Raw genomic sequence first — 26,528 nt, forward strand, 5'->3', positions numbered from 1 at the left:
CCTTTCTCAGAGTGCATATGTAGACTCCTCTTGGTCCTTAGTTGTGCCTGGTTGAGTTTGTGATTGATAAAAAAAAACATGATGGCCAACTTGGATTTTGATTTCACAAGTTTGTTATCGCTATTTCTTGAGAAGTTCTGGATGGATCTCTCTCAAATTTCATATGAGGGTTCCCCTTGGTCCCTAATTGGTGGGTTATATCGACGGGTTCATGTTTATGACTATATATAGTTGATGATACAATATTTCTACCTGAACAAACAATAAATACCAAAACACAAGTTTAAACGAAAATATACATTTTTTATCTCTAAACAAAACCACTTCCATTCATGAAGAAAACGAAACTTTAAATAGAAAACAATCGATCCTTCATGCCACACAGTATATGCATTTTACGGATCGATTTTTAATGAAACGACGCGCATCATTAAAGTGGTCTTCACATGTAACAGTAATTATTTAAAGACTAATACATAAACGCCATAGGAAGCATAGAAAGCAAATTAATATCATAATGTATTGTGTCCAGTATTGGGACTGAGCTCAAACTTACATGAAATGATCCTGAGATGGCACTGCCCAAGTGTTGTTATTTTTTGGGTTCGTCTGTAATCCAATATGGCCGCCATCTTGAAAAACATGTGTTAAACTTCTCCAGTTCCACTGGTGCCATTGAGCTAAACATCGGTGGGAATGTTAAGGAAAGGTAGTCAATAAAGTGTTGTTCTTTTTCGACCTTGTCAAAACTTCGATACGGCCGCCAGGGAGGCCATTTTGTATCATGATTGCGCAATCATGCTTGTCCTGTGCAATTTTTTTTTTCAAACTTCTCTAGTTTCACCAGTTGGATTGAGCTCCAACATTACAGTTTCCCACTCCTCACCGAAACTACCATCTGCATCATGGAAAACAGCCTATTAGTAAGATTTCATTCAAAGTAGAAAAAACACTTCTCCCTGCTGAAAGTTTTGGTAGTCAGAAGACCGTTAAGGCCCATGGGCCGCTTGTTTTCAATCGCAGACAAACTCGCTCAGGATTACTAGGGATGTAATATTTCTTAATTGTCTTCTTGTTCTTTGTTAATTAGCCCTGTATATATTGAGGATTATGATATTGAGTAAGGACATGGTGGCGGTGATCGATTCTCTGACAAAAATACTGTGTTCCGTTACAAATTTAATATTAAAGTAAGTTTAAACTGTACACTAACCCGAGTTATCTCCCTTCAAACATAAGACAATATTATACGGCACGTTACTCTGTTCTTCATGAGTGGTATTCCATTAAAGATAACACGGGATCTCGCTCTCATCAAGAGGGTGGCAATGTTACCCTTCCGGGGTTACAGACGATGGTTCGAACTGAACATTACCTGATAATGCAAACAGGTCGAGAAGTGAATGTCAAGGTCGTCGGTGTTAAAATCTAAGAGAACATAAATTATACGGAGCACCGTTTTAATATTTATCTATAAAATGTGACATCACTCATTGAAATTATTCATATCAATACTTGGAATTAGTGTTATCAACAATTCTGGACATTTCGGAATAATATTCGTATTAGTAATATCAACACTGCATTTATCTTATATCAAGAATTCGAATTAATGACAGCGATGTATGAATCAGTGATGTCTCTCATTCGATTTAGTGATATCAATAAATGTTTGATAATTAATATTTTGAAAACAAATTCGAATTACTAATATCATTAATAAGGAATTATTGTTATCAGTAGTCCGAATATTGATAGCACATTTTGAAAATTTTATTCATCTACAAAATGTGATTTCACTAATTTTGATAAACCTCAGCTGAGTATCTAGGTTGTCGATGGTAGAGTATTCGACAGCATCAGTTGAATGTCAAGGTCGTTGATGGTAATAACGCTACGGATATTGAGTGAATGTCAAGGTCGTCGATGGTAAAAACGCCAAGAATATTGAGTGAATGTCAAGGTCGTCGATGGTAATGACGCTACGGATATTGAGTGAATGTCAAGGTCGTCGATGGTAAAGACGCTACGGATATTGAGTGAATATCAAGGTCGTCGATGGTAAAGACGCTACGGATATTGAGTGAATGTCAAGGTCGTCGATGGTAAAGTTTCCGACAACCTTAGGTTGATGTTAAAACAAAATTAGTTTGGATCTTAAAAAAGGAAATAGGAAAAAAACTGACTATGCTGTAGTTTATGATGAACATTTTTTTAAAACATTATACAGAATGTGACGAGATGTGAAGCTGTATTACTGTGCTGACACATTTCTGTCTGGCGAACTAGTACACACTTTAATAACCACTACAAATGACAGACAATCTGAAGCCTAATCAATCGAGTGCTTTGTTACTGTAAACATGATATTGGGACAGCTAATTACCTGTCTCCTGGAAATAGCTGGTGTGTGGCGCGGACATATTACCGACACATCACACCCCGGGGAGGACCACACCACGTGTCAACCAATTCCCTCGGGGCGTGCACGAGGTCGCATGACTGTGTAGGGACGTGTTGTCTGTATCTACTGACCATTTGGCCATCATTATCTATACCAATCAAGGTAATGGTGTTTGCATTGTCGAGATATCATGATCATGTTGATTAATCAGCCAACAAAGCGGCCATATTGATTCTCGTCTCTGGTTACTGATATGTTCACAATATGTCAACGATTAAGGATGAATGATTCTCCTTACATGATGCAATTATACAACGCCAACCAAATACCAGACATTCCTAACCCGATATAATTCTTTACCACAGATGAAATACCAGACATTCCTAACCCGATATAATTCTTTACCACAGATGAAATACCAAGCATTCCTAACCCGATACAATCCCTAACTACAGATAAAATACCAAGCATTCCTAACCCGATACCATCCCTTACCACAGATAAAATACCAGACATTCCTAACCCGATATAATTCTTTACCACAGATGAAATACCAGACATTCCTAACCCGATATAATTCTTTACCACAGATGAAATACCAAGCATTCCTAACCCGATACAATCCCTAACTACAGATAAAATACCAAGCATTCCTAACCCGATACCATCCCTTACCACAGATAAAATACCAGACATTCCTAACCCGATATAATTCTTTACCACAGATAAAATACCAAACATTCCTAACCCGATATAACTCTTTACCACAGATGAAATACCAAGCATTCCTAACCCGATATAATTCTTTACCACAGATAAAATACCAAACATTCCTAACCCGATACCATCCTTTACCACAGATGAAATACCAAGCATTCCTAACCCGATACAATCCCTTACCACAGATGAAATACCAGACATTCCTAACCCGATATAATTCTTTACCACAGATAAAATACCAAATATTCCTAACCTGATACTATCCTTTACCACGGATACAATACATACATTCATAACCCGATAGAATTCTTTACCACAGATAAAATACCAAATATTTCTAACCCGATATAATTTTTTACCACAGATAAAATACCAAACATTCCTAACCCGATATAATTCTTTACCACAGATAAAATACCAAACATTCTTAACCCGATATAATTCTTTACCACAGATAAAATACCAAACATTTCTAACCCGATACAATCCCTTACCACAGATAAAATACCAAGCATTCCTAACCCGATATAATTCTTTACCACAGATAAAATACCAAACATTCTTAACCCGATATAATTCTTTACCACAGATAAAATACCAAACATTTCTAACCCGATACAATCCCTTACCACAGATGAAATACCAAGCATTCCTAACCCAATACAATCTCTTACCACAGATAAAATACCAAACATTCCTAACCCGATACAATCCCTTACCACAGTGAAATACCAAACATAGCCATGAGTAGGACAGAAGCTTCCTGGTAATTGTTACTCTCATTAACATAAGTAGGGCTGAAGCTTCTTGGTAATGGCGACTCTCATTAACAGGAATAGGACTGAAACGTCCTGGTAATGGCGACTCTCATTAACAGGAATAGGACTGATACGTCCTGGTGTTGGTGGCTCTCATTAACAGGAATAGGACTGAAGCGTCCTGGTAATGGTGGCTCTCGTTAACATGAATAGGTGTGAGGCGTCCTGGTGATGGTGAATCTCATTAAAATAAGTAGGAGTGAAACGTCCTGGTGACGGTGACTCTCATTAACATAAGTAGGAGTGAAACGTCCTGGTGACGGTGACTCTCATTAACATGAATAGGTGTGAGGCGTCCTGGTGATGGTGACTCTCATTAACAGGAATAGGACTGAAGCGTCCTGGTAATGGTGACTCTCATCATCATGAGCAAGAGTGAGGCGTCCTGGAGATGGTGACTCTCATTATCATGAGTAGGAGCGAAACGTCCTGCTGACGGTGACTCTCATTTACATAAGTAGAATGAAACGTCCTGGTGACGGTGACTCTCATTATCATGAGCATGAGTGAGGCGTCCTGGAGATGGTGACTCTCATTATCATGAGCAAGAGTGAGGCGTCCTGGAGATGGTGACTCTCATTATCATGAGTAGGAGTGAAACGTCCTGGTGACGGTGACTCTCATTAACATGAATAGGAGTGAAACGTCCTAGTGACGGTGACTCTCATTATCATGAGTAGGAGTGTAGCGTCCTGGTAATTGTGACTCTCATTAACATGGGTAGGAGTGAAACGTCCTGGTGATGGTGACTCTCATTAACATGGGCAAGAGTGAGGCGTCGTGGAGATGGTGACTCTCATTAACATGAGTAGTAGTGAGGTGTGCTGATAATGATGACATGTGTAAACTCTGGCTAAGCATCTCCAACTGTAAAACGGTATTAAAACAGACATTTTAGGTAGTGGGACTACTATAGCGAGATGTCGATCACGACACAGATTCATCTGAACATCGTCATTCGGACATTGGTCTCTCAGGTGGCAGGGAATAAATCCAATCAAAGACAGGTGTTGCTGATGACAGGTGCTATTACATTCGGCTTACTTTAATGGCAAGGGACATAACAAGGCGACAAATTTCTCGTAACAGAATTCCAAGGATGGTTCATTGTCGACAGCTATTTCGGTTCCAGTAAGGAAATTAATCCTAGCACTATCGGAAACTGGCCACACTTTTATCACAAATACACGACACCTCCTGCCCCCAAGACAATAACACTATTTAATCAGGAGACATAAACCAACACACATCATATCAGAGAGATTATACGGTCCATATATGGTCAAATGTGTTTCTAGGATAGAACGATACATATACTTCATCTTGAAATCTTACATGCTAAGTGATACACATTGATTATGTGTAAAGAGTAAACACATTTTTTATTTCTTACAGAGAAACAGACAGACTGACCGACAAACAGACAGACAGACAGTTTATACCTATAACAAAAGCCAACACAGAGAAGATGACGTGTTGATTTATTCGTTTGTGTACATTGATTTACAAAACTTCATATATACATTAATTGCCTTCTAGAAATAAATATTTTTTCGATGAAAAAGTATCCATTTAAGTATCTTTTTTTAATTTTACAACATTGCCACTAATGTATATTGTGATTAACATGACGATAAGGACGTGTGGTTTTATTGTCGTCACGAGGTAGGATGGGTTTCGTGCATTGAGGAGATGCACGCCCTTTACCGTAAACTCAACTCATATTCATTAATAATGTTAGTACAAATCTCTCAACAATTTACGTACATACTGAAGCAATTAGCTGACGCCCAGATAAGGCATTGGGGGTTTTCTTTTTAATTGAAAATGTTAACCATTTGATAAATATTTATTTGTGTACTTTGTTGCCACGACATCGGCCAGCGTGAGGGAGACCCGTGGGTACAGAGGAGAGGGATTTGGACTGATACTCGCACCGCTAATCTACTTGCATGGACCACATAAAAGCATATTTCTGTTTACCGGCAACGTAAATCCTACAGGGTATAGATTTATGAGATGCCATGTTGGTTAAAGAGGGGGTTAGTGTGGTGAGGGCCCCGGGGTGGAGGCTATTTTGGAAGCTGTAGCGGTCCGTTCGCACGCGATGACTTAGCCACCGGTTATTGTAGATTCGGGTGATACTTATACCTTAGCTGGAACGAAAGGAGAAAATCATACTGGCTTTAGTATGTTTTGTTAAAGAATAAGGGCTTTTTCTCACATCTTCTAACATGTCTGTTCTTGTTTCCTCCAGTTTTTATCATATGTATGCTATCTTATATAGCTCCCGTACTATCGAAGCCTGTCATAATTTCCTTCTGTGGATATGGGGTATATATAGGGCGTGAAGAACGACTTTCAAATGCAGCAACAAATGATAAATAGACCCACAATTTAATTGTTCTAGTCTGCCGCTCCAAATATCCCTACCGAGTTGTCCTCAAGAAGAAGTATTTAGATACGGTACTTAGCTCACAAGTAGTTCGATATCATGTCTGTAAGACAAGCAATGTACCGGCTATCATACATCAATCTCTCTCATCGTCACGCGCCCCACTGCTGATTGATGACGGTGCGAACTAAATACCAAATTCTTGTTGAAATTAATTCCCACCGTTTTTGATAGTCGAAGTAACCGTAAATAACAGACTTTCTCAGAAACATGACAGCTAAAATAAACGATAAAATAAATTCTTACGGATTTGAGTGATAGGCAAAGTGCAACACTACAAATATAGATCTCTGTGTAGAGTGGTATGAGTGATTAAGGAAATTAGCTGAAATATGTATAGCTTCCGGCACTTGGACGATTTCATTTTAATACTTAGTTTTATGTACCGTGTCTCTATTTGGAAACACTCGCTCATAAACAATAAGTATCCACTCTCTTTAGCAGAGAGATGATAATATTGACAAGGAGACCAGTGCAGGTGGCGTCCTGAAATCTTCCTGTTTCTACACAAATGAGACTAATTTCGAGGAAAAATCGGCAAATCACACACACCAAAAAATATATATTGATTGAAAGTCAATAAATAAAAAAAGAATGTTTCACTCCTAACTGTACTTTGCAAATAATGACTAAGCTGTGTATTGGTGACATCGCCCGCCTACCGATATCACGTGATTTGTGTATTGATGCCATCGATCAGATACCAATATCACATGATATATGTATTGATGACGTCACTCAGGTAACAATATCACATGATTTGTGTATTGATGCCATCGCTAAGATACCAATATCACGTGATATGTGTATTGATGACGTCACTCAGGTAACAATATCAGTGATTTGTGTATTGATGACGTCACTCAGGTAACAATATCAGTGATTTATGTGTTGATAACGTCACTCAGGTATCAATATCATGTTATTTGTGTATTGATGACGTCACAGGTAACAATATCAGTGATTTGTGTATTGATGTCATTGTACTGGCACCAGTCTCACTAGATCGAAAATTTCTGCCTATAAAATGTTCATTTCATGCTTATTTTTACGTCTATTTACTAACGTTTTATTGATCATCTTGGTGATATTTTAGAATTTTTTGGTCTACGTGACACCGTCTAAATATCAGCTGTTGATATCTTTGTACCATCAATAAATTGTTTATATTGCATTTCAATCACATGCTTGTTAAATTTTCAAATATAGCAACATACGACAGGATAACAATAGTGGCGCGTTGTCCCTACGGTCGAGCGACAGGTATCAGATTCAGAATGTCCTCACAGTTTACCACAATCTGAAATGCTGTGATCTGATTGGTCAAAAATGAGCGGAAACTTGAAACCTTGTTGTTATCAGTCACTGAAAACATCACTTCTTTCCGTACATCTTATATTTCAATGTGAACAAAAGTAATCAATTATGGTGCTCTGCGTTGATGCTAGGATGTATTTGACGCTTTGGGGAAAAGCACGTTGTTTCCGGTTTCCCGACCGTCCTTACTTTTTGCTATCGATCCATTTTCAACATTGAAATCAATTCTTTTATAGTCTTTGTTGATTTTGATGATATGTTGTTTTGCGAGCCCTATATATACTAGTACGTCGAGGCAAATTCTCTTCGATGTTTCACATTAACTATTTATACAAACAGATGTCATCAGTCTCTCGGCACCTCTCTGAGAAGACTAAACCAACATATACAATGACTGTCACTATACGAAATCTCTCTGGAATTGTCTTTTTAAACCTACCCAAGAGTAAACTCTTATTGAATCGGCGAACGGTAGGTTTACAAGGACAAGTCTAGAGAGAATCCGTGTAGTGGTGACCATTGTAAATATGCTGGAAAGTAAAGTTGGAGGGGAAATTGAATGTGAACTACTCAGTTTACAACATTTTATTGCTTTTACACATCTCCAAGTTAGTAGAAAATGTTTAATCATTCCATCTATGTGTGATTCATAACTATCGCTCTGTTGTAAACTATATTAACTATTGTTTGAATGCCGATCCATACACGGTCGCCAAAATTTTGTGTTTTTATCATGAGAGGAATTCTGACTATCGAATACAACCAAGATATTTATTTTATTTTCATTTTTATTTTAACGGATTTTAAGGTCCAATATGACGGCCTTTCGCCTTTATAGGACAAAACTTGAGAAAGACCAAGACAAAACTCGCGGACAGATAGTCAGAAAACTACGGACTAAATAAACACGTCACAATACACACACACGACACTAGCTATTCCCTTAGTAACATGTGGTTTTGTGTTGACGTTGTGGTAAATTTTGTTACTAACTTATGTCGCCTTGGTGTGTTTTGTCGTTTGGTAGTTGTATATTTTTTCGTGAAAATAATTATATTAACGTGTTATGCATATGTTAACCCCATATCTTTACGTTTTCGTATTTATCGTGAGCTGACTCTATGACAGTGCCCCATCTGACCAGCAGACACAGCCAAGGGCCTGGATGAAGTCTGCAATACAAACACCCATTGGTAGGAAGGTAGATAAGAATTTGATCGGTTAGGTTTGTTATTGATCATCCTCGTACCTATTTAATACCTGTAAAATATTTCCCATTAAACACACCTATGAGTATTGATGGGTAATAACAAATTACGTTCCTAGTTAGTATTCATGACAAGTAGGCGCCGTGCTTGTCGGTTATGTTTAGGTAATGATGATAACAATATGCTCTGGGCACATTAATAGATATCAAAATGAAAAAAGAAAACCACCTTTCCCTTGAAAAATATAGCGGAATCAACACAAAAGTACATAAGGACAAAATATAGTCAACACAATAATTTACTAAGGTATCAACATAACAGGGAAAAATATACCAAGGTGTCTATACACAAGGACAAAACATACCAAGGCGTCTACACACAAGGACAAAACATACCAAGGCGTCTACACACAAGGACAAAACATACCAAGGCGTCTACACACAAGGACAAAACATACCAAGGTGTCTACACACAAGGACAAAACATACCAAGGTGTCTACACACAAAGACAAAACATATCAAGGTGTCTACACACAAGGACAAAACATACCAAGGTGTCTACACACAAGGACAAAACATACCAAGGTTTCTACACACAACGGCAGAATGTCATAAATGTCTCGATTTCCCCCATATTCTCATTGGATGTTCTAATTAAGGCATTTTATTTGTTAAAATCTTATCTGCTTATGCTTCTGCCTAGTAATAGCCACCTTCAACAGCTTGAAGATTCTGCTATATATTGTGTGAACACATGGTGAAGGAAGGACAAACAGTTAAGATGTAGGAGTTTAAAACACGATGAAAAAAAATGCAAGGCTTCAGAGTCGTGACACTCCAGCCTTGAAGGCACTCGGATTATCTGCATGGATTTCTGGCGGTAATGCTTTCCAACCTTTAATTGTCCTTATTCAGAGTATCTGCATGGTTGATGTTTTGCGTTGAGGCATCCCAATCTCTAACTGTCCTAGGGAAGGAGGACATCTTCCTGGCATCAATCTGACTGACTCAGAAGTTGATATGACCTGACATGCATGGTTCTGCCAAGTCTACCTGGTGGTAACAGACCTTTTCTTATCGAGACTAGTTCTCTGTCAATCTTGTACAACATGAACAGTCGAGATTTCCATGCAAATTGATCAAGCACATGCGAGATACGGGAGACGTTTCTTTGGCGACTGGTGCCATCGCGCTGCCCGTCTCTGGATCTGCTTTGCGGTTGATGTTGTCTCGTGGGGAGGAGTCCCATACTGTACAGGCTTACTATAGCAGAAGTCTTTTTAGTCCAAAGTACGCCATGGATTTGATCTTTGTGGCGGAGATTCCAATGGTCCTAGTAATAAGCCCAGGGTCCTATTAGCCTTGCTAGCTATCTTTCCGATGATGGCATACCACACGATGTTGTTTGATATAGTGACACCGAAGGAGACGGCTAACTGGGCCTCCAGCAAAATGTGACCGTGGTAGTCGATTACGATGGGATTGGTGAACCTCAGTACATATCATTTATCTCGATGAAACCTCATACACCAGCGTTATTCTTATGTTGCCAGCTTGTCAAGATCCTCTTGTAGGGCCTTTATACTGATGTTATTGTGAGGTAAGCAATGATGTCATCATCGACTAGGCGGATGGAGGAGATTTTCCTGCAGGTTGTTGATGTAGAAAAGAATGAGACCTGGACAGAGGACCTGTTTCTGTGGGACTTCAATAACACCAATGACATGGCTTCTATTTGTTGGCAAATTCTGACTCCAGTTGTTAAGTGAACTATGGTTTCATAACCTGTATATAAGGTTGGTGTCCAGACTAAAGGTCGTTGGTGAGGAATTGTACGGAGTTGATGCGCTTTCACATGATCGCCCTTTCTAAAACCTTGTTGTAGGTCAAAGAGTATGTTATAGTCTCGGCGTTGGACATGAAGACAGAGGTTATGATATGGACCATAACTTTACAACACACCGACGTGAGGAATATTGTTCTATAATTTACAGCGACATCCATCTGGAAGATCAGGATGTTGACGTTGTCAGCTGTTTTAGAATATAGTTTACCCTGATGTTTACTGATGAGATGCCAAATTTGTTCTTCCGCTTGTGTTTGCTGAATGTTTAAAACCTCTTGAAATCCCTTGAAAATGTATTCTCCTCCTGTGGTGAAATTGGTTTTAATGAGGAAGTCTCTGATCACTCTGGTTAACACGCTTTACCGCTCGGCAGTCCCCGAGGAGTCCCTTGACAATCTACCGGGTCCTTAAATTTTATATAACAATTGTGATGCCTACGATGAGTATATTGAGAAATGTTCTTATCTTGAAATTGAACGTTGTGGCAAATACATGATAACCAACAAATCAGTGTGTAAGCAGATTATAGAAATGTTTAAATATTCAAAATTTCAAGGGTGGGTAGGTGGTGGCAGGGGATATACCAAACCGTCAACATTCAAGGGTAGGTAGGTGGTGGCAGGGGATATACCAAACCGTCAACATTCAAAGGTGGGTAGGTGGTGGCAGGGGATATACTAAAACGTCGAAATTCAAAGGTGGGTAGGTGGTGGCAGGGGATATACCAAAACGTCAACATTCAAAGGTGGGTAGGTGGTGGCAGGGGATATACCAAAGCGTCGAAATTCAAGGGTAGGTAGGTGGTGGCAGGGGATATACCAAAACGTCAACATTCAAAGGTGGGTAGTTGGTGGCAGGGGATATACCAAAGCGTCGAAATTCAAAGGTAGGTAAGTGGTGGCAGGGGATATACCAAAACGTCAACATTCAAAGGTGGGTAGGTGGTGGCAGGGGATATACCAAAACGTCAACATTCAAAGGTGGGTAGGTGGTGGCAGGGGATATACCAAAACGTCAACATTCAAAGGTGGGTAGGTGGTGGCAGGGGTACCAAAACGTCAACAGGGGATATACCAAAACGTCAACATTCAAAGGTGGGTAGGTGGTGGCAGGGGATATACCAAAACGTCAACATTCAAGGGTGGGTAGGTGGTGGCAGGGGATATACCAAAACGTCAACATTCAAAGGTGGGTAGGTGGTGGCAGGGGATATACCAAAACGTCAACATTCAAAGGTGGGTAGGTGGTGGCAGGGGATATACCAAAACGTCAACATTCAAAGGTGGGTAGGTGGTGGCAGGGGATATACCAAAACGTCAACATTCAAAGGAGGGTAGGTGGTGGCAGGGATATTCGAGTAGTAATCGAGCATTCAACATTCAAGGGTGGGTAGGTGGTGGCAGGGTATATACCAAAACGTCAACATTCAAAGGTGGGTAGGTGGTGGCAGGGATATACCAAAGCGTCGAAATTCAGGGGTAGGTAGGTGGTGGCAGGGGATATACCAAAGCGTCAACATTCAAGGGAGGGTAGGTGGTGGCAGGGAATATTCGAGTAGTAATCGAGCATTCAACATTCAAGGGTGGGTAGGTGGTGGCAGGGAATATTCGAGTAGTAATCGAGCATTCAACATTCAAGGATGGGTAGGTGGTGGCAGGGGAATATACCAAAACGTCAACATTCAAGGGTGGGTAGGTGGTGGCAGGGGAATATTCCAAAGCGTCAACATTCCAGAGATGATAGGTGGTGGCAGAAAATATTCGAGTAGTAAACGAGCACGCTGAAAGAATAATAAACGAGCACACTGAAAGAGTAGTGAACGAGCACACTGAAAGACTAGTTAACGAGCACACTGAAAGACTAGTTAACGAGCACACTGAAAGAGTAGTAAATTATCTACACCTGGCTAATGAAGCGTTTGTTTTACATATTAAACAACAGTTTAGAAATGTATCTCACCTCAACAAATACACCGTCATTTTCGTGGCGGAGAAAAATAATGGATGAACTAAACATCTATGGGTCTGCTAGTATTATCTGTAGTCTATTTACAACTGCAGGCCATCGTCCACAGGGTGTAAATATATATCAAGATCTCGAACATTATTCAACAATAACTTACTTGTCAAGTATGACAACGTTTTTAAAAATAAAGTACTAATATATTGTCAGTATGTGAGCAAAAGATGCCACTTAAACGGAACGTCACTAGTCCCACACCGAAATATTCTATATTGGGACATCAATTAAACGGAACGTCATTAGTCCCACACCGAAATATTCTATATTGGGACATCAATTAAACGGAACGTCATTAGTCCCACACCGAAATATTCTATATTGGGACATCAATTAAACGGAACGTCATTAGTCCCACACCGTAATATTCTATATTGGGTACATCAATAAAAACGGAACATTAGTCCCACACCGAAATATTCTATATTGGGACATCAATTAAACGGAACGTCATTAGTCCCACACCGTAATATTCTATATTGGGTACATCAATAAAAACGGAACGTCATTAGTCCCACACCGAAATATTCTATATTGGGACATCAATTAAACGGAACGTCATTAGTCCCACACCGTAATATTCTATATTGGGTACATCAATAAAAACGGAACGTCATTAGTCCCACACCGAAATATTCTATATTGGGACATCAATTAAACGGAACGTCATTAGTCCCACACCGAAATATTCTATATTGGGACATCAATTAAACGGAACGTCATTAGTCCCACACCGTAATATTCTATATTGGGACATCAATTAAACGGAACGTCATTAGTCCCACACCGAAATATTCTATATCGGGTACATCAATAAAAACGGAACGTCATTAGTCCCACACCGTAATATTCTATATTGGGTACATCAATAAAAACGGAACGTCATTAGTCCCACACCGTAATATTCTATATTGGGTACATCAATAAAAACGGAACGTCATTAGTCCCACACCGTAATATTCTATATTGGGACATCAATTAAACGGAACGTCATTAGTCCCACACCGAAATATTCTATATTGGGTACATCAATAAAAACGGAACGTCATTAGTCCCACACCGTAATATTCTATATTGGGTACATCAATAAAAACGGAACGTCATTAGTTCCACACCGTAATATTCTATATTGGGTACATCAATAAAAACGGAACGTCATTAGTCCCACACCGTAATATTCTATATTGGGACATCAATTAAACGGAACGTCATTAGTCCCACACCGTAATATTCTATATTGGGTACATCAATAAAAACGGAACGTCATTAGTCCCACACCGTAATATTCTATATTGGGTACATCAATAAAAACGGAACGTCATTAGTCCCACACCGAAATATTCTATATTGGGTACATCAATAAAAACGGAACGTCATTAGTCCCACACCGAAATATTCTATATTGGGTACATCAATAAAAACGGAACGTCATTAGTCCCACACCGAAATATTCTATATTGGGTACATCAATAAAAACGGAACGTCATTAGTCCCACACCGTAATATTCTATATTGGGTACATCAATAAAAACGGAACGTCATTAGTCCCACACACATCAATTAATATTCGTAATATTCTATATTGGGTACATCAATAAAAACGGAACGTCATTAGTCCCACACCGTAATATTCTATATTGGGTACATCAATAAAAACGGAACGTCATTAGTCCCACACCGAAATATTCTATATTGGGTACATCAATAAAAACGGAACGTCATTAGTCCCACACCGAAATATTCTATATTGGGTACATCAATAAAAACGGAACGTCATTAGTCCCACACCGAAATATTCTATATTGGGTACATCAATAAAAACGGAACGTCATTAGTCCCACACCGTAATATTCTATATTGGGTACATCAATTAAACGGAACGTTATTAGTCCCACACCGAAATATTCTATATTGGGACATCAATTAAACGGAACGTTACTAGTCCCACACCGAAATATTCTATATTGGGTACATCAATAAAAACGGAACGTCATTAGTCCCACACCGAAATATTCTATATTGGGTACATCAATAAAAACGGAACGTCATTAGTCCCACACCGTAATATTCTATATTGGGACATCAATTAAACGGAACGTCATTAGTCCCACACCGAAATATTCTATATTGGGTACATCAATAAAAACGGAACGTCATTAGTCCCACACCGTAATATTCTATATTGGGTACATCAATAAAACCTGTTTAACACTCTGGAATTCCTCCAATTAATTCAGCTGAGATCATATCACAACAAATCGCTGACATTTTGGTATAATCCGAGGTTTATTAACCAATTTGAAGTTTGTCTCCATTAATCTATTTTGTTTTGAAAGACTCATTAAACAACAAATGTAACGTCCCCCTTGTAGTGGTTACCTAGAAAAACACCGTAATCTGAATGACCTTTCCTACACAAATCACCATATAGCCCATAAACCGTTTGTATGATAACCGCTGAATTTGAGTTTAAACAAGGACAGATCATCTGACATTTCCATGATGCTAACGTGTTTGTAACAAGGAAACAATCTAATGAACCTTACAGGAGAGACCAAAATCGTTATTGTAGTTGACATGAAGGTCGCGACCTCTGACGACATGTTGTTACATACGTGTATACGTCTTTTCCTGGAATTGAACAAAAGTAGACTTTGGCATTTTTATCCTGGAACTAAAACTAGTAAATGTCGCTATTTCGATTAGATACAATTTATCTTGAGTGACCTTGGTAGAGCCGTTTTGTAATTTATCACTGTTCAGACGGACGAGGATTTATTTATTCTATCAAGGACGTACATGTAATTAGCTACAACTTTTTACAGGGACATTTTAGGTCAGTTCTCCTTTATACAAGTTAATACGTCTGTCCCCACAAGATCAGCAATGTAGTCCGGCTGTTATAATACATCCAGGACTTACAACATTTTACAGGGACATTTCAGGTCAGTTCTCCTGTATACAAGTTTATACGTCTCTCCCCACAAGATCAGTAATGTAGTCCGGCTGTTATAATACATCCGGGTCTTTATGTCACGTTCGCTATGATGTCAGGGTAGTCAGAATTCCGCAAACCGTTATTTATGTCTCTCCATTCAGACACCAATAAAAACTAGATTGGAAAGTGTTAACCTGTCCATTTAACATAGAAACACGTATCATCTCCAGCTAAATTGTCAAGCATATCTATTTCAGACATGTCGAAAAGTTTGCTCACAATAACAGCCTGGTGCTGCCAAAAATAATTACTGATTGGTTTCGTGACTGTTGTAAGGCATGATAACGTCCTTAGTGACAATCTATGTACACTTCCATCCCTTCCATTTCCTGCACGTGCATCATTCTTAGCCTAATTATCGCCCTAAGTAAAGTTTTTTCTAGTACACAGCACAGTGTTTGTGCTGGAGGAACTTGATTTCTACCTATATTACACATACATATTGCCTCCTAAATTTTTTTTTATTATTAACGCTTATATATTATCATGCCGGTCTAATATATAAATGTGTTCCATAACATCAACGCAATTTACATATTATTTTCATTATTGCCGAGAAAACTCTTTCCGTTATTGAAATCCTCTGAATGCATAAAACTTCCGAAAAGCTTAATAAGGTATGAAGAAAACGTTGATCTACATTGACAACACTAAGACGATTGGTTGGAACAAGGATAGAACTTGTCAACACCAGTGTATAGAAACTCGAACCAATTCTGTTCATCTTTACTACTTCAGTATCTAACTAGCCTACGCCACTGTCTGATGGCTGTGTATTTAACGTAAATAATTAATACAACAGTAATTATGGTTTCCTTTGCACGACACTGGTCAAAACTGTGATACCACTTCCGGTATAGAGGTGCTATGTTATTTCCGGTTTACAGAGATTGATGCTTGTAGTTAAAACAGACCAAAGAAACATATGACCATCGACGATCAAACATTTCATTAAGAATTTATTACGACAAATGGTGCATTTAAGCACAAAGAGGCACATTTGTTACACGATGTACAAATGTAATTCAGTACAGTTGGTGATGTCATTTCCGGTGAAGAGAGAGTGACGCATCTAATGGCCCATTAAAGATTCAATTTAGTAGAGTATGGTCGAAAGCTTGCCAAGTTTGTAAGGCCACAAATAAATGCATGCGCTGCTGATATTTATTTTGTGGATGTAATGGTCATACGACTGGACAATTTAGTTCTAGACGACCAATCCATCACTAAATAGTCGAACAGATACACGGGAACGTTTTACTCATCTATCGACCAATCATGGACAGGAGGATTAGAATATTTGTCGTTATACCTAGACTTCCACTAAAATATCGCTCAGAAAAAAAATGATCATGTTAGTTACATTTGTCTACGTCTTAATGATGTGATTCATCATACTAGGATGCAGATAGAGAGTTGAAGGCAAGACACGCCCCAACTTTTACTGGTATTTCTGATATTTCAAACACGTTAATTTCTTTAAGGGTGGTAAAACAAATGTGTTGCTTTCCTCAAGTGACATACTTAAGTACTATATGTAGCTTAAGTAATCATTTGGGTTACTTTAGCACTTGAGAGGGTAATAATAACACAGAAGAGAAAATCCGAATCATTTATAGTCTTGAAAGTAATTGGTTTACACTTAAGAGTTTAGGAGTGTGTGTCTTTGGAGGTTGGATCGTGTCACGTGATGTCAATGAGTAATTGCAAATTGCTTTTTGTTACAAAAGATATCGAATATGCTGCAGAGGTTCACATAGCATCTCAATATTATTTCAATTATCTTTGGTCATATATTTGTCTACTCTCAGATAAAACAACATTAAGCTCGTTATGTTATCGTATTGTTTGAAATTGAAATAATAAGGTAAGCAATCAAGAAAAGTATAAACAAACCAAGAAACAAATCATCGAAATGATGGATTAATTAACGGTATAAAGAATACCATGACTGAGTGAAACATCAGAGAACTGCACATGAAGTCGTGTACACTCACTGGCTTTGTTACAGTACATCTACATGATGGTAAACAGTACTTAATTGCTGTTAAAAACACAGACGTTAAATATTGATTCTGTTTGGCTTCAACAACGCGACAGTCAAGATGTTGAGGAAGAAATTGGGAACAGCACATTTCTTAAAAGCGTCACAGTTGAATAAATCCAATGAGATATCATAAGTTAACAAAATTCAGAAGATAAATCGGCCACTTTTATGGTTATCAAATGTGTGATCGAAGCCTTAACGAGACACCTGAAAATAAACAGAAGGCGAAGCAATAGACAACAGACGCCGGATATATTATCTGATTATCGTATTCTGATACATATCAAATACTGGAAAAACAATGAGAAAAGTAGTCTTGATTGAGATGAATCATCTTATTTATAGATAGAAACATTTTCAACGATAAAGAAAAGAGAGAGAAAATCTCGACATGTCAACAGAAACCATTTAAAACAAAGACTATTGAAACCATGTGTTCCCAAGGACAAGCGTGTACTGCTTCATCGACCACAACCGCTATGAAACCATTGTTAACAACACTGCCAGAAACTCGCCATGAAACCTTTGTTAACAACACTGCCAGACACTCGCCATGAAACCCTTGTCAACAACACTGCCAGACACTCGCCATGAAACCTTTGTCAACAACACTGCCAGACACCCGCCATGAATCCTTTGTCAACAACACTGCCAGACACTCGCCATGAAACCCTTGTCAACAACAATGCCGGACACTCGCCATGAAACCTTTGTCAACAGCACTGCCAGACGCTCGACATGAAACCTTTGTCAACAACACTGCCAGACACTCGCCATGAAACCTTTGTCAACAACACTGCCAGACACTCGCCATGAAACCTTTGTCAACAACACTGCCGGACACTCGCCATGAAACCTTTGTCAACAACACTGCCGGACACTCGCCATGAAACCTTTGTCAACAACACTGCCAGAAACTCGCCATGAAACCTTTGTCAACAACACTGCCGGACACTCGCCATGAAACCTTTGTCAACAACACTGCCGGACACTCGCCATGAAACCTTTGTCAACAACACTGTCGGACACTCGCCATGAAACCTTTGTCAACAACACTGCCGGACACTCGCCATGAAACCTTTGTCAACAACACTGTCGGACACTCGCCATGAAACCTTTGTCAACAACACTGTCGGACACTCGCCATGAAACCTTTGTCAACAACACTGCCAGACACTCGCCATGAAACCTTTGTCAACAACACTGCCGGACACTCGCCATGAAACCTTTGTCAACAACACTGCCGGACACTCGCCATGAAACCTTTGTCAACAACACTGCCAGAAACTCGCCATGAAACCTTTGTCAACAACACTGCCAGACACTCGCCATGAAACCTTTGTCAACAACACTGCCAGACACCCGCCATGAAACCTTTGTCAACAACGCTGCCAGACACCCGCCATAAAACCTTTCTTAACAACACTGCCAGATATTCTGAAGAGCATCGAATGCATTTATCTTATATATATTCATAAAATATTTCCTAATAAGATGATGTTCACGACCACAAATCTTCTCACTAACCTTCATCAACCTGCATCGTTCGAACTTCAGGTTTATGACTTATCTGTCCGCTGTCGACATCTTGCACGCAACTTGTGACGTTGGGAACAAGCCATTGAAACGCAAAATTAACTATAGAATTATACAGCGAGTTGTCTCTGTTGTTTTCCACTTCCGGGTTAGTAGTTGATGGAAAGCATTCTATGGTTACCTTGATAAACAATATTCGGGGAACATTTCTTGTTATCAAAGACATCATCAATATATCTGACAGAGAAAATAGGACTTCGCACAGTATTTGTGACCGATTCTGAGAAGCTCTTGGTAATTTCAGCCTTGTTCGAAAACAAAAAATGTCAATCGAGACAAGAATAGTTTGTTCGTTCCCATAGGTACGCCAATAATCTGCTTGAATTACTTACCACCAAGCTCCATAAAGATATGGTCGACCAGAATTCAGTAATATTCACGATCTCATTTTCAGAATTACGATACTGCGTAGTTCACAGGTATATATCTGTACTGCCGTTCACCTTTGAAAAGGAAGTTACTTGGCTTTAGACGTCTTTTCCCCCGAAATACGCTTCAGCATAGTTCTTGGCTATGTGAAAGAAACCTACAATAAAATGAGAATAATATATTGAAATATGGTATAGTAGTGCACAGAATCGAAAGTATGTTATAAGGAAATGGTGTTCCAGCTTACATTTCGGATGTAAATTATCAGTAACTGAGATGGACCATGGAGGCGGAGCAAGAATATAGAAGTCACTCTTCTGTCTCCTATATCCAGCTGTTGCAGCATTTATTCGTAATTAAAAACCAGGAAATGACAGAGGCAGTGTTCTAGTGTATATTACTAGTGTTTATACCATATACTCTATTATATCTTGTTTGCAAACACGACTTGCGATAATGAAGAGTTGTCGGTGTATAGCATACTACAATACACAAATAAACACAAAAACAACCAACGGATGTCAGGTATGGTGATGACACAAAAAAAAACCCTATCATTAAAGCATTATTATTACAGCCTTAACGGCCCGTCAACACATAAAAGGTCATTAAGGTCATCAACCGGTGAAACACACAGCGATCCAAAAGGGAATAACATCAAACAAACTAAAAGGTAAAAGACAAATGCTAAAAATCTTAAATGGTTATATTATCATAAAATATTAAAATGTCATAGTCTGACATATAGACTAACATCTTTCAGATATCATATAATTTTATAAATCTCAACAGTTTCAAAAAGGGTTTTTAGACTTGTAACGTTACGATAAAACATTTCTCGAGTAGACGGAAGGTAAATGCAGTCCAATACAAAATGTTTAACAGTGAATGGCTCATCACATCCTATGCACCGAGGATTATCTTCGCCTTTCAACATATATGAATATGTAAGGTATGTATGACTCATCCGAAGACAGGCAAGGACAACTTCGTCTCGGTGATTGTCTCTATAACATGGAGACCATTCACCGATGATGATAGGTTTTACGGAGTGCAATTTATTATTGGTATATTGATTCCATTCCTCCTGCTACTGTGCTGTTAAAAATTGTTTAATAAATGGTTTAAAATCGGTAAAATGAAGTTTAAGAACAACAGTTGGTAGCGATAAAGCTTCCTTTGCGGCACGGTCTGCTTTTTCATTGCCTGGTATTCCCATGTGCCCAGGAACCCAACAAAGAGGCAATACGAACGTTTATGGTAAGTTTATAATATAATATTAATTTATTACGAATAAAAATATTTTCGATATTTCTATTGCTAAGATGTAGTACAGAAAGAGAATTTGAATAGATAACATGTCTCATTATTTTGTTTGAATATGTTCTAGGGCGAGGAAGATAATTTTTAAAGATTTGAACACTGTACTAATAAAGTTCAAATGCCAAGTCCAAGGAATTGAGCGTTGTATTTCTGAAAGTCTCGTTTTCATGATCTAAAGGTTTAAAAATCTACTTTTTAAAATATCATTTCTCTTAAAGTAATTGTGCTAGAACGAATTTCAGCCCAAATTAGTAAATTTTAAAAATTTATTTCTGAATCGCTATGATCGCAATAATCATGTGTTTCTAAAAATACTAAAACCACTACGGTTCAACTATTCCTTTAACTACTGTGATCGTTATAGCTGTAACTAAGACCACTACGGTTCAACTATTCCTTTAACTACTGTGATTACGGTTCAACTATTCCTTTAACTACTGTGATCGTTATAGCTGTAACTAAGACCACTACGGTTCAACTATTCCTTTAACTACTGTGATCGTTATAGCTGTAACTAAGACCACTACGGTTCAACTATTCCTTTAACTACTGTGATCGTTATAGCTGTAACTAAGACCACTACGGTTCAACTATTCCTTTAACTACTGTGATCGTTATAGCTGTAACTAAGACCACTACGGTTCAACTATTCCTTTAACTACTGTGATCGTTATAGTTGTAACTAAGACCACTACGGTTCAACTATTCCTTTAACTACTGTGATCGTTATAGCTGTAACTAAGACCACTACGGTTCAACTATTCCTTTAACTACTGTGATCGTTATAGCTGTAACTAAGACCACTACGGTTCAACTATTCCTTTAACTACTGTGATCGTTATAGCTGTAACTAAGACCACTACGGTTCAACTATTCCTTTAACTACTGTGATCGTTATAGCTGTAACTAAGACCACTACGGTTCAACTATTCCTTTAACTACTGTGATCGTTATGTTTGTAGAAATACTAAGACCACTATTTTTGCAAGAAATATTTACACAGCTGTGCACTTAAATTGCACAGAAATGTTAAGATGGTTTTAGAGATGAGCTTAGCATATAAAAATGATCCTCGCAGTGGTATCGACAGCTCTGTTTTGTACTTATATTTACCAATACATAGGTCATCTCTAGGATTTAGTTACAGTCACATGCATGCAGATTAATCATCAACTGTCGCCTCATTTAGCTTTGTTGTTAATTGGGTATGACAAGACAATAAAACTACTAGTGTCTTCTTTGTTCGGGATTTTGTCGACATGTTGGTGAAAGTGTGACGAGTGTACGATGTAACATTAAGATCCCATAACGATAATTAAAGCACGGGCTGGTGTTGAATTGCTGTTGAGCTCAAGAATGACCGGATTCATTTGTAACGAGGGGAACAGTGGAGAACACCTGTATGATTAATTACAGGGCTCGAATAACTTCAGTTCCCCGTGTGACAGGAATCCTCTTTACCATTCACAAAAATCTAAAAATTACGGCTTCCGAATAATTTCTCTCTCGATTTGATAAATAAAGTGTGCCAGACATATTCTAGGCATTTGCTTGCTGTTCTACCACTGTTAACGTCCAGATGTCAGGGGAGATCTGGCGTGAGAGTTTTATCGTTTAGTATAGCTGTAGGAGGCACGGCACTACCAAGGACAAATGACAAAATAAAAACTCAGTTAAGTTGACTGGTGCAGCCACTTATCAGTGACTGATTTCCGGAACTCTCGCGATAGAAAGTTAAATCGTTTCGACTAGAGACGATTACCTTCTCAACATTTCTATCCCTGGTGTTCATTTTTATTGTCCTATCACGTGTGTTACAGGTCCTACAGTTTACAGATCACCCACATGTGTTGTGCTGTGTTGATAATGGAACTACTTCCGGAAGTAGCGTGATGGTAAAGAATGATTGCGATGCAGTTTGTGTCCGATATGTGAATACAAGTCACAGCGGGGACGTAAACACGCATTTTCAAAGGAACTTCACGTATATCACGACTAAATATGAAATTAATGACGTTATCAATATGTTGGGGAAACTGTTAAGGGGCCATATTTAATGCCACTCTACCAAACCGCTCTCAATCTGAAAATAATTGTACAGCGTAATGATTACGTCATCAGCGGTAACATTACGTCATTCTGATGTCATCAAAATAAATAGTACATGGTGCATTTAAGAATTTGTACATTTCACATTGTCCGATTATTCTGTAAAAAAATCTGGCGTGATGTCATCTCAGTTTACATTGATCGATATGTGTTAACACTACCTATGGACTTTCAGCAGTTCACATATTTAGATATTTAGATATGGGATCGATAAGAGATGGGTCGACCTCGAAGGTTAAAACAACATTTTGTCAGCTCTTTTTTTTTGTCAAAGATAACGCCATGAAAGATTTTGACGTAAGAGATATTAGAGATGTGACATCATCTAAAACAAATCGATATCCTTGTTTATTGATCAAGCATGTCATTGAAAACGCCCAAGATTTAAATCTCTTTACTCTTAAATCTTAATCTTTACCATTTATCTTGTTGTATATCTCTCAGCAAATAACAGTCCGGTGCCGCATCCTCTAGGCCCACTTCTACAGCAAATAACAGTCGGGATTCGGCCCGTCTGATAAGTTAGGCCCACTTCTACAGCAAATAACAGTCGGGATTCGGCCCGTCTGATAAGTTAGGCCCACTTCTACAGCAAATAACAGTCGGGATTCGGCCCGTCTGATAAGTTAGGCCCACTTCTACAGCAAATAACGGATTCCGTCTGATAAGTTAGGCCCACTTCTACAGCAAATAACAGTCGGGATTCGGCCCGTCTGATAAGTTAGGCCCACTTCTACAGCAAATAACAGTCGGGATTCGGGCCGTCTGATCAGTAAGGCCCACTTCTACAGCAAATAACAGTCGGGATTCGGCCCGTCTGATAAGTTAGGCCCACTTCTACAGCAAATAACAGTCGGGATTCGGCCCGTCTGATAAGTTAGGCCCACTTCTACAGCAAATAACAGTCGGGATTCGGCCCGTCTGATAAGTTAGGCCCACTTCTACAGCAAATAACAGTCGGGATTCGGCCCGTCTGATAAGTTAGGCCCACTTCTACAGCAAATAACAGTCGGGATTCGGCCCGTCTGATAAGTTAGGCCCACTTCTACAGCAAATAACAGTCGGGATTCGGCCCGTCTGATAAGTTAGGCCCACTTCTACAGCAAATAACAGTCGGGATTCGGCCCGTCTGATAAGTTAGGCCCACTTCTACAGCAAATAACAGTCGGGATTCGGCCCGTCTGATAAGTTAGGCCCACTTCTACAGCAAATAACAGTCGGGATTCGGTTCGTCTGATAAGTTAGGCCCACTTCTACAGCAAATAACAGTCGGGATTCGGCCCGTCTGATAAGTTAGGCCCACTTCTACAGCAAATAACAGTCGGGATTCGGCCCGTCTGATAAGTTAGGCCCACTTCTACAGCAAATAACAGTCGGGATTCGGCCCGTCTGATAAGTTAGGCCCACTTCTACAGCAAATAACAGTCGGGATTCGGCCCGTCTGATAAGTTAGGCCCACTTCTACAGCAAATAACAGTCGGGATTCGGCCCGTCTGATAAGTTAGGCCCACTTCTACAGCAAATAACAGTCGGGATTCGGCCCGTCTGATAAGTTAGGCCCACCTCTACAGCAAATAACAGTCGGGATTCGGCCCGTCTGATAAGTTAGGCCCACTTCTACAGCAAATAACAGTCGGGATTCGGCCCGTCTGATAAGTTAGGCCCACTTCTACAGCAAATAACAGTCGGGATTCGGTCTGTCTGATAAGTTAGGCCCACTTCTACAGCAAATAACAGTCGGGATTCGGCCCGTCTGATAAGTTAGGCCCACTTCTACAGCAAATAACAGTCGGGATTCGGCCCGTCTGATAAGTTAGGCCCACTTCTACAGCAAATAACAGTCGGGATTCGGCCCGTCTGATAAGTTAGGCCCACTTCTACAGCAAATAACAGTCGGGATTCGGCCCGTCTGATAAGTTAGGCCCACTTCTACAGCAAATAACAGTCGGGATTCGGCCCGTCTGATAAGTTAGGCCCACTTCTACAGCAAATAACAGTCGGGATTCGGCCCGTCTGATAAGTTAGGCCCACTTCTACAGCAAATAACAGTCGGGATTCGGCCCGTCTGATAAGTTAGGCCCACTTCTACAGCAAATAACAGTCGGCCCACTTCTACAGCAAATAACGGCCCGTCTGATAAGTTAGGCCCACTTCTACAGCAAATAACAGTCGGGATTCGGCCCGTCTGATAAGTTAGGCCCACTTCTACAGCAAATAACAGTCGGGATTTAGGCCCACTTCTACAGCAAATAACAGTCTGATAAGTTAGGCCCACTTCTACAGCAAATAACAGTCGGGATTCGGCCCGTCTGATAAGTTAGGCCCACTTCTACAGCAAATAACAGTCGGGATTCGGCCCGTCTGATAAGTTAGGCCCACTTCTACAGCAAATAACAGTCGGGATTCGGCCCGTCTGATAAGTTAGGCCCACTTCTACAGCAAATAACAGTCGGGATTCGGCCCGTCTGTTATATAAGGCCCACTTCTATAGCAAATAACAGTCGGGATTCGGTCTGTCTGATAAGTTAGGCCCACTTCTACAGCAAATAACAGTCGGGATTCGGCCCGTCTGATAAGTTAGGCCCACTTCTACAGCAAATAACAGTCGGGATTCGGCCCGTCTGATAAGTTAGGCCCACTTCTACAGCAAATAACAGTCGATAAGTTAGGCCCACTTCTACAGCAAATAACAGTCGGGATTCGGCCCGTCTGATAAGTTAGGCCCACTTCTACAGCAAATAACAGTCGGGATTCGGCCCGTCTGATAAGTTAGGCCCACTTCTACAGCAAATAACAGTCGGGATTCGGCCCGTCTGATAAGTTAGGCCCACTTCTACAGCAAATAACAGTCGGGATTCGGCCCGTCTGATAAGTTAGGCCCACTTCTACAGCAAATAACAGTCGGGATTCGGCCCGTCTGATAAGTTAGGCCCACTTCTACAGCAAATAACAGTCGGGATTCGGCCCGTCTGATAAGTTAGGCCCATGTCTACAGCAAATAACAGTCGGGAATCGGCCCGTCTGATAAGTTAGGCCCACTTCTACAGCAAATAACAGTCGGGATTCGGCCCGTCTGATAAGTTAGGCCCACTTCTACAGCAAATAACAGTCGGGATTCGGCCCGTCTGATAAGTTAGGCCCACTTCTACAGCAAATAACAGTCGGGATTCGGCCCGTCTGATAAGTTAGGCCCACTTCTACAGCAAATAACAGTCGGGATTCGGCCCGTCTGATAAGTTAGGCCCACTTCTACAGCAAATAACAGTCGGGATTCGGCCCGTCTGATAAGTTAGGCCCAC

Source organism: Ylistrum balloti, unplaced genomic scaffold (assembly GCF_031769215.1).
Source record: "Ylistrum balloti isolate Yb309-2 unplaced genomic scaffold, AGI_CSIRO_Ybal_v1 Utg370126, whole genome shotgun sequence".
Taxonomy (NCBI): Eukaryota; Metazoa; Mollusca; class Bivalvia; order Pectinida; family Pectinidae; genus Ylistrum; species Ylistrum balloti.